The following is a 9286-nucleotide window of genomic DNA, read 5'->3' as shown; positions in this document are numbered from 1 at the left end:
CTAGTGAAAATGAAAATGACATTTTATTACTATGCTATTTATTAATGCTATTTAACTACTGCTTAACTTTATAAATAAATTAACAGACATTGTTTTATTTCAAATTTGCTGCTGTTGTTACAACTACTACTACTAATAATAATAATAATAAAATAATGAATGTATGTTAATTATCATAATCAAAAATGTTGCACGCTACCTGAATAAGACTCTTGAAACTTACAGCCCTGGCCATGACTGAAAGAATTTTATATCATGTTTACTAAGTATAAGTTAGTGAGATGTGAAATGGTTTCTCATAATCCCTAAATTAAACATGCTGTTGGACAGTGTCATGCCAAACTCATTGAAATGTAGGAGGAATCAGCTCTAGATCTGACACCTTCACTCGTAGGATGAACATCTTTACACTCAAGAGAAAGCAACTCTGAAGTGTCTCTTGCATTTAAAGCAATTTACAATTTTCATATATAATTAAATATCTGTTATATATTCTAATTAGTAGATAGTTCAAATTGGAATATCACCAATGATTATTTTAGGTTTGCTCATGACTTATTGTAACTTCTTTTACTAATTTTTACTTTTTACTTTTTTTAAAATTATAATAAACAAACTTTACACTTTATTTTTTTCTAATAGCATTTATGACTGCGTGACTAGAGAAGGAGGTTTTTAGTGGGCGAGAGCCCTGCACTTGCCGGCAGAGCTTTCTCCTCCCCCTACAGAAAAAAATAAATAATAAAAAACAATATTTATGAAACTTTAATACTATAACATTACCTTACAACAGAAGAAAATACTCTATGGTCTATGTTAAAAAAAAAATTAGTATTATTATTCCAATTGATTTTATGTTTTTAAATAAATTTGATAAATTCTATTATCAACTATATAATTTTAATACAAGAAAAAAATCATTATAATTACTGGCTACGAAGAAAAATATGACTAGGAGGATGGATTTTCTTTCAGGAATATTCCAAATAGGAAAAGTAAGTCTGCGACTAGATTTCAACCATTAGATTCTTTAAATTTTCAAGATTTAATTTGTGTAACTTTATGTTAATGTTGAACTGTGTTAGGCTGTGATGAGGAATACCAGGTACTGTATCTCTTTCAGTTACCTGCTGGAAATTTTAAAAACGTTTCTGTTAAAGTTGTATGCAATTTATAAATAATTTAGAACAAATAAAAAGTGTTTGTGTATATATAATAATAACAATAATCCAATGTTGTATATATGCTTTTTTTCCAATTCTTTGGGAAAATTAAAGTATTGAGTAAATCAAAAAGATAAGAATAGCTTTATCTTTATTGTATTTTAAATGAGAAATCAAGACATAATATCGATCTCAATACTACGATAAATATACCATTTTTTATGGATTACCAAAGTTAAACTAATGCTAAAGTATATATCACTATATGTTGCTGATGTTTAGTTATGATACTGATAATTATTGAGATATACCGTGCCACATAAAATGGACATGGCCTCAATGCCACCTTAGTGATTTAATAAATGAGTTCTTCAGCAATGTTTTGCAAAACTTTACGATTCAAATTTTCCTCATTAGGTAGTTCTTGAGTAAATGAACTTTGAATGGGTTTAAATTTGTTATCTTTCAATGTTTTAAACAATGACCTTAGGCTTATGTCATGTTCTTACGCCACTATTCATGTTAGGCAATTGGGATTGTTCAATGAATTTTACTCAAATATTCACATTATATCTAACAATTTATTATCAATGATAGAAATTTATCTACAACACTTCCAGTTTAATAATGTAAGTCTTGATTTTAATTTAACACAACCTTACAACTTGCAAATTTTACTCTACATCAAACTTTATCATTAAAGCCTCTACTCATTAAGAAAGTGTTTCAAGTTCACAGTGTTATTTTGTAAATAATGTTAATAAACAAGATAGAAGCAATTAGTGAACTGGTTACTACACAAAATTATTAACTTAATTATTTGAACTGATCATAACAATTACTCAAGAGAAATACCTAATTTAACAACAAAATAGTCTAAGGGAATACCCATAACCATGAAGTTAGCTTCAACTTAAACATGATAAGAAAATATTAACCCTATATTAATTTAATATAGCCCTATATTAATTAAATTAAGATAGGGCTACTTTGGATTTGGTTACAAATTTATTCATTATAAATGATTTTAATTGCAGTTTTAAAAATTAATTTGAATAATTATTTGTTTCATTTTTAATTTTCATAACTGGTTTAATCTATTCACAAAAGAAATCTAATTTTGTTACCTCAGCTGTTTGGTTGAGACATTGCAACAAATTTATTTCTTTTTTTTTAATAAATCTGCACTAGGCATTATAGTTTAGACTCTTTTATTTAATCCTCTAAAGCCCCCATTTGCAGTCCATCTCCAAGCCAAAACTTTGAATAATTTACCAATAAAATATCCTGCAAGTTTTACATCTCTACCTAAAACAGTTTTAGGGGTTGCAATACAATACTCTTGTTGTCTGTCTGTCTGTCTGTGTCTGTGCGTGTGAATGCATGTGTGTGTGTTTTAAATAAGCAATATTCGAAAATTGTTCCTGTGAAAGGTTAATGTAACTGGTAGTTAGTATCACTTGTAAAACTTTTACTATGATACTAAATTTCATTTGAATTGTATTTTTATATTCAAACGTAATATTTAAAAATATCCAAATTAACAGGTAGAAATTTTGAATAAAGTTCATAAACATAAATAAGTTCTGTATTCTTACCTCCACTGTTTATATTTAAACTAACCATAAAATAATATCATATTTAATAGCACCAATGTCATCTGCCATCAGTATTTCACAGTGAAAAATTAGCAAGCACAGCACGTTATCTAATGCAAGTTGAATGAATAAAATTTTGTTCAAAAAATCTATTTCTCAAGTTCAGTAAATTACAGTATTCTACTATTACAGTAATGTACAGCATTCAGGTAACATAGCAAGTTCTAGATTCAATTCCAAATAAAGGGCTGGCTTTTATCAGAATGTTTCTTTTATTTAAAATTACACTAATTTAAAATTTAATATGACTCAAATACCACAAAAGTAACTTTGAGAACCCTCCTTTCCCAACAATAGTTTTAAAAAATAAATAAATAATAATAAAATAAATTTTTTGAAATTATAATGTAACTTTGTTAAATTAGAATACCTGTAGATATTCAAAAAGTTTGCTAACTGTTGAAAAACTGTACTGGATTTTTTCTGGATCAGGCAAAGAAATCAGAAAAGATCTATCCATAATAGAACAAAGTTTGAAGAGTTCTTCAGGATCATATAAATTTCTCAAAATATTCACAATTATTTCAGCTAGATGTACTGTCAATAATCTGTTTATATCATCTCCTGAAATATTAATGCTAATTAAAACCAAATAACTGCTTTATAAATTTCATTTAGAATAAATATGATGTATGCATGCATATATATCTTTATTTACATAATAAATATCTGGAATATTAATTTTATTCTAATAGCATACAGCTGAAACAATCAAAAAACAAAACAAAGATATTCAGTTTAATTTAACAGATACGAATTATGTTTTGTAATAAATGTAATTTATACAGTCAAAGAAATGGTAACTATATTAGTATAAAAATCTTAATGTTAAATTTAAAAAAAAGTACTAAAACTACATTTACAATTTTCCCCCTTATGAGAAACAAGGCACACAGTAATCATTAAATGAAATGTGTCAATTGATGGCCTTCATTTACAGATAGTTGCTTTTTTTTGTTGAAACCATCTCCATTATTGGTTAATGTGATGTTTGAATGGTTAAAAGGAAATCTTGCAACATGGCCATCAAATAATCCGATTAAAGGTTTACCAAACATCCATCTTCTTCAAAGAAAAAAAGGCCAGTTACATCAAAATTTACTGATCCATACCACACAGTTACATGTTCTAAGTACAGGTGTGCTGATATGGTTGTGGATCTGTTGATGAATTCTCAGAAACTACACCATAAAGCACTTGCATGTTTTAATAATGAACAATGAGGTCTATTCTCCATCGCTTACCAAGCCACCTCGATTTCTCTGGCGAGTGAACAATTTTTTCTCTCCCATGAGCCTTTTTCTGCAACACTGCAACAATAGTTCTGAAGTTTTCTAACCACTTCAATATCATGTTCTGTATCAGAACTTTGTCTTAAAGCAAACATTGGAATGAATATGAAACCTCTGCAGTATTGGCATGGCTGAATCACCATTTTCAAAATATATTATAAAGCTTAGTAAGCTTGCGACAGGACTTGATCTAAACGCGCCTGTGGCAAGCCGAAGGAAAGCATGATGTACACTATCCAGCATTTTAAGCACGGTTTGACGAGCTGAAGAGTAGGCGACACAACCATAATCTAAACGGGAGCGAACAAAGGAATAGTAAAAACGTATCATACATGATCTATCGGCTCCCCAGTTGGTGTTAGTAAGGACTCGCATCATATCTAGAAGTTTGGAACATTTTGTTTTCAATTCTTTTAAATGTTTGACCCAAGTAAGACGGCTATCAAAAAATAAACCTAAAAACTTGACGTAAGTAGAGATAGTAATAGTCTCTCTGTTCAGAAATATTTGCAGAATAGAATGGTTTCGTAGCCGAGAAAAAACTACACATTTTGTTTTTTCAGATGAAAATGTGAAACCAGTAATCCTGGACCAAGCTTCAAGGTGAGATATAGTGTTCTGCAGTAGTCTCTCTGCTGTAGGTGCTGAACGGCTTGCAATGTAGATAGCAAAGTCGTCAGCAAATAGAGAGCATGAGACAGGAGCCTGCACACATTTGGTAATATCGTTTATGGCTACAGAAAATAAGGTGGCACTTAATACACTACCTTGGGGCACTCCATTCTCCAAGATGACGCTATCTGAGAGCGAATCATCCACACGAACACGAGCCGTTCAGTGATTTAAGAATCCCCGGATAAAAGCAAGCATATTGCCCTTGATTCCCCATTCTTTGAGAGTGTTAAGAATACCACGTCGCCAGGCTGTGTCATACGCCTTTTTTATATCGAAGAAGATAGCGACGAGGTGCTGCCGATTAACGAAAGCGTTTTGTATGGCTGCTTCTAGTGACACTAAATGGTCAATAGAAGATCGTCCTTGTCGAAAACCACACTGTTCTGGAGATAGAAAGCCATGTTTCTCCAAGTACCATGTAAGTCTGCGGTTTACCATTCTCTCCATTATTTTACACAAAACGCTTGTCAATGAAATAGGGCGGTAGCTTGAGGGGTTCGTTTGGTCTTTACCAGGTTTTAGTACTGGTATAATAAATGCTTCTGACCAGCCGGGTGGGAAGACTTGTTCGGAGAATAAACCGTTGAAAATATTCAAAAGTTGTTGTAGTGCTGAATTAGGAAGGTGTGAAAGCATGGAAAGGCGAATGTTGTATGGTCCAGGGGAAGTGTCCCGTGAGTTTTTAAGTGCATGTAACAATTCTTTAAATACGAATGGAGTGTTTAATTCACCAACTGAATCACCAATGTTTAATGATAATATTTCTATTTGTATCTTGTAACGTTGAAAATCGTTATTATATGATGAGGTGAGAGACACTGAGCGGAAAGATTTTGCTAGACTATTTGCCACTTCCGAGGATGATGAAAGGAGTTCTCCTTCATCAATAAGACCGAGAATAGATTGTTTCGGTGAACCGAAAATTGCACGAATTTTCTTCCATACAGTAGACGTGGGAGTAGTGCGTGAGATAGTGCTCACGTATTTCGTCCATGAATTCCTCTTAGCGTCCAAGAATACTCGACGGCACACCGCTCTAGCCCTGCAGTATAAATTTAGATGTTCTGTTGTAGGCCTACGATTAAATTTGTGTAGTGCCTGCCGTCGATTCCTAATAGCATATTTGCCATCATTGTTCCACCATGGAACGAAAGGACGTCTAGGATTACCCGATGTTTGTGGGATATATCTGTTGGCATTCTCAAGTATCATGGACGTAAAAGAAGAGTATTGGTCGAGGATGTTCGCTCCATCATCATACTGAGATTGGAATGCTTTATGGTATCCGTTCCAATCTGCCTTTTCAACAATCCATCTCCGTGGCCTTCTTTTAATCTCGCAGTCTACACCGAAACCAATAAGAATTGTTCTATGATCACTGCCGTGAAAGTCACCACAAACAGACCAATTAAAATGAGGGAGCACATTCGGCGAGCATATGGAAAGATCAAGGTTAGATACAGTACCAGTTGATAAGGACATGAATATGTGTGATCCATTATTCAGTAGGCAAAGGTCAAAGTCTTGTCTCAATCTGTTTATCATATTTCCTCGAATGGAGCAGAAGGTTGAGCCCCAGGAAATATGATGGGCATTGAAGTCTCCTACTATTAACGATGGAGATGGTATTTGCGTGAGGAGATTTGAGGCATCTAAAGCACTGAACTCAGTGTTCGGTGAGAGATACAGATTGCAGATATGCAATTTGAAGGGAATAGAGACCTTTACTGCAATAGCAGGAATGACAGTGGTTAGTTGAATTCTTGTAGCTGACACCCAATTCTTCATGAAAATCGCTACTCCACCACTCTCCCTACTGTCTACTAGGCAGTCGCATCTCTCACAGAAGTATCCTGAGTGCTATTGGGTCATGTTGTAGAAGATGAGTTTCCTGGAAACACATGATTATCGGATCATGTACGTGTGCCAGTACTCCAATATCTTACTGACCAACTGCATTTTATTCCATATATTTAGAATGAATAACAGCAGATTAACTAAGCAAATTTTTTATTTCTTTCAAAGTAAAAAATCTAAAAGGAAATGGTTCACACAAGTCCAAGAAGACCTAAAAGACTCAAGAAAAACCAAAATTAAAATAAATATGTAGATAAGTATATTAGCTGAGCCAACAGAGATGTTAACCACTACAAAATTTACTATACCAAATAAATTATTGGAATGGGTTCGGGAAAAATATGTAGAATAAAAGTGTGCCCTTACAAACATCAGCAATTGATTAACTATTTAATTTGTTAATTAACAAATTAATGAAAAAATGTTTGTTTTTTTGCCAATAACAGCTTTATTTTTAATCGCATGTAAAAACAAAAAGCACCATAAATAGCTAAGGAAATTTCACATAAAAACTTCCCGGGTACTTTTTTCTACAAACAAAACTAAGGGCACTAGCAAATTTTACAATAACCAACAAAAACACACTACAGCTTTCATAAATATAGTTAGTGTATCTCGAAGGCACACAATAAATGAATTCCCACAACTCTGTATTAGAGATAATTAAAAAATCTAAAAGGTAAGAATTCATAAGACCCAGAGCTATAAATTAGTTAAATTTTCAAAGTATTTTTAACATCTGATTGCCTGTTAACACAGATCTACTGTGAAAATTTGCATGTTATTGATAAAACGTCTGTAATAATCAACAAATTGCAAAAAATTAAAAAGTCAATATAGCATAGCATTCTGTTCTTAGGCTTACTACCTACTCATTCCACAAGGGATATCTCTATATCATATTTAATTGGTTATTTATCAACATTTGAAAATTGCATTTTTAGAAACACCATGTTTTGGTACCTTAGCTAATGCTCAAACCAATCGTTATTAATTCTATTTCAAATATAAAAATATTTCAATAACACGTACTTTAAGATGGCAAAGGTAGTGTTTTAAAAACTTTGCCAAAAAAATAAAGCTGCCAAAAATAAATATAGTAAAAAAAAAACTAAAAAGAAACAAATCTGTTTACATGAGAAGAAATCATTTCCTGTGTGTCAAATGTAAAGACACCAGAGATGTGTTAGCCTTAAAGATATATTAGCCTTATCTTCAGGGTTGATTTCAAAACTAAACCAGATGTAATTATCAATTGTAATAAAAATAAAACTGGGCTGAATAGAAATGACCAGGTTGTTTCATACTATCCATTTAAAAGTAAACAAATAAAACGGTGGAAAACATTTTTTTCCATTTATTTATGATGTCAATTGTCAATGCCTTTGTCTTTCTTATAATGGGAATTACGATTGTCGATTGCATTTGAGGCATAAATGTCATTTGGAAAAATGTATTATATTGATCGCAATGGCTTTAGGAAAAAAGACAGTTCTTGCACAGGAAGCTACACCAACAACAGTAAAAACAGACTAACAGGTTGTCACTTTCCTGAGAAAATATCCCCAACTGAAAAGAAAGTGCAGCCTGCAAGGGTCTGTAAAGTTTGCTCTGATAAAACAAAAACAGTCACAGGAAAAACTGGAAGAAAGGAAGAAACTACTTGGTGGTGTTCTGAGTGTGCAGTAGCTTTGTGTATACTTGACTGTTTCAAAATTTATTACACTAAAAGCTTATTATGTTTAAAACAATAGTGTCACAATTTTTTATTTTATACATATTTATATAATTTTTAGAACATCATAATTTTTTAAGTAAGTAAAATAAGTATCATATAATATATTAAAATAAACTGAATTTTGTTCTCTTTCCAAATATGTTAATATCATTCACCTATCACAAGTACAAAATTCAAACAGAATTTTTTTAAAAAGCTCAAAAAGTCCGAGGATACACATCGTGCATATCACAAATGTCTAAGATCCAAAGCGTTAGAAGATTACTCCTTGTGTAGATAATACTATTAATAATACTGAAATATTTCCACTTTTAGCTGTTAATGCATATGAAAAGTTAACATGGCTATACCACTTGTCTTAAAAGGAGTTATGAACATTAGTTTATTTTCTTCTACTTGCAAAAAACCTTTCTTTTTTCCCCAATACTGTGTTTTGATGTGCAGTTCACCAACCTAAAAATTTTTTTAATGGACTCATTCAATTTTCAGCTTATTATAGCAATATATGTTTTAATTTCTAGTTCTCCTGCTCTTCTATTTTGCTATCAAAATTTTGTACTCCATAAAATATTTTATTAATTTCTAACCCCAATCTTATATTAATACTAAAAACTTTTCTGCATAAGAGCTCTATTTCTTTTACCAATCTACTTTTTCAAGAATTTATTCCTTCATCCATTCTTTGTTTAGTTATTTACTATAACTAAACTTTCTGATATACTTGTATTATTTATGAGTGTCTCCTTTATATGGATGTTATTATTTTCATTTAATTTTTTTATTTTTAAATTGAATTTTTCTTTTTTAGTGCTAGTGCTTGCTGTTTAATTTCTTTCTTGTGTATTGTTTATTTTTCATTATGTATGAATATGTTTTTATTTTTTAATTTCATATAACTGTTGT

Source organism: Lycorma delicatula, chromosome 1, assembly GCF_047948215.1.
Source record: "Lycorma delicatula isolate Av1 chromosome 1, ASM4794821v1, whole genome shotgun sequence".
Taxonomy (NCBI): Eukaryota; Metazoa; Arthropoda; class Insecta; order Hemiptera; family Fulgoridae; genus Lycorma; species Lycorma delicatula.
This window is presented reverse-complemented; position numbering follows the sequence as displayed.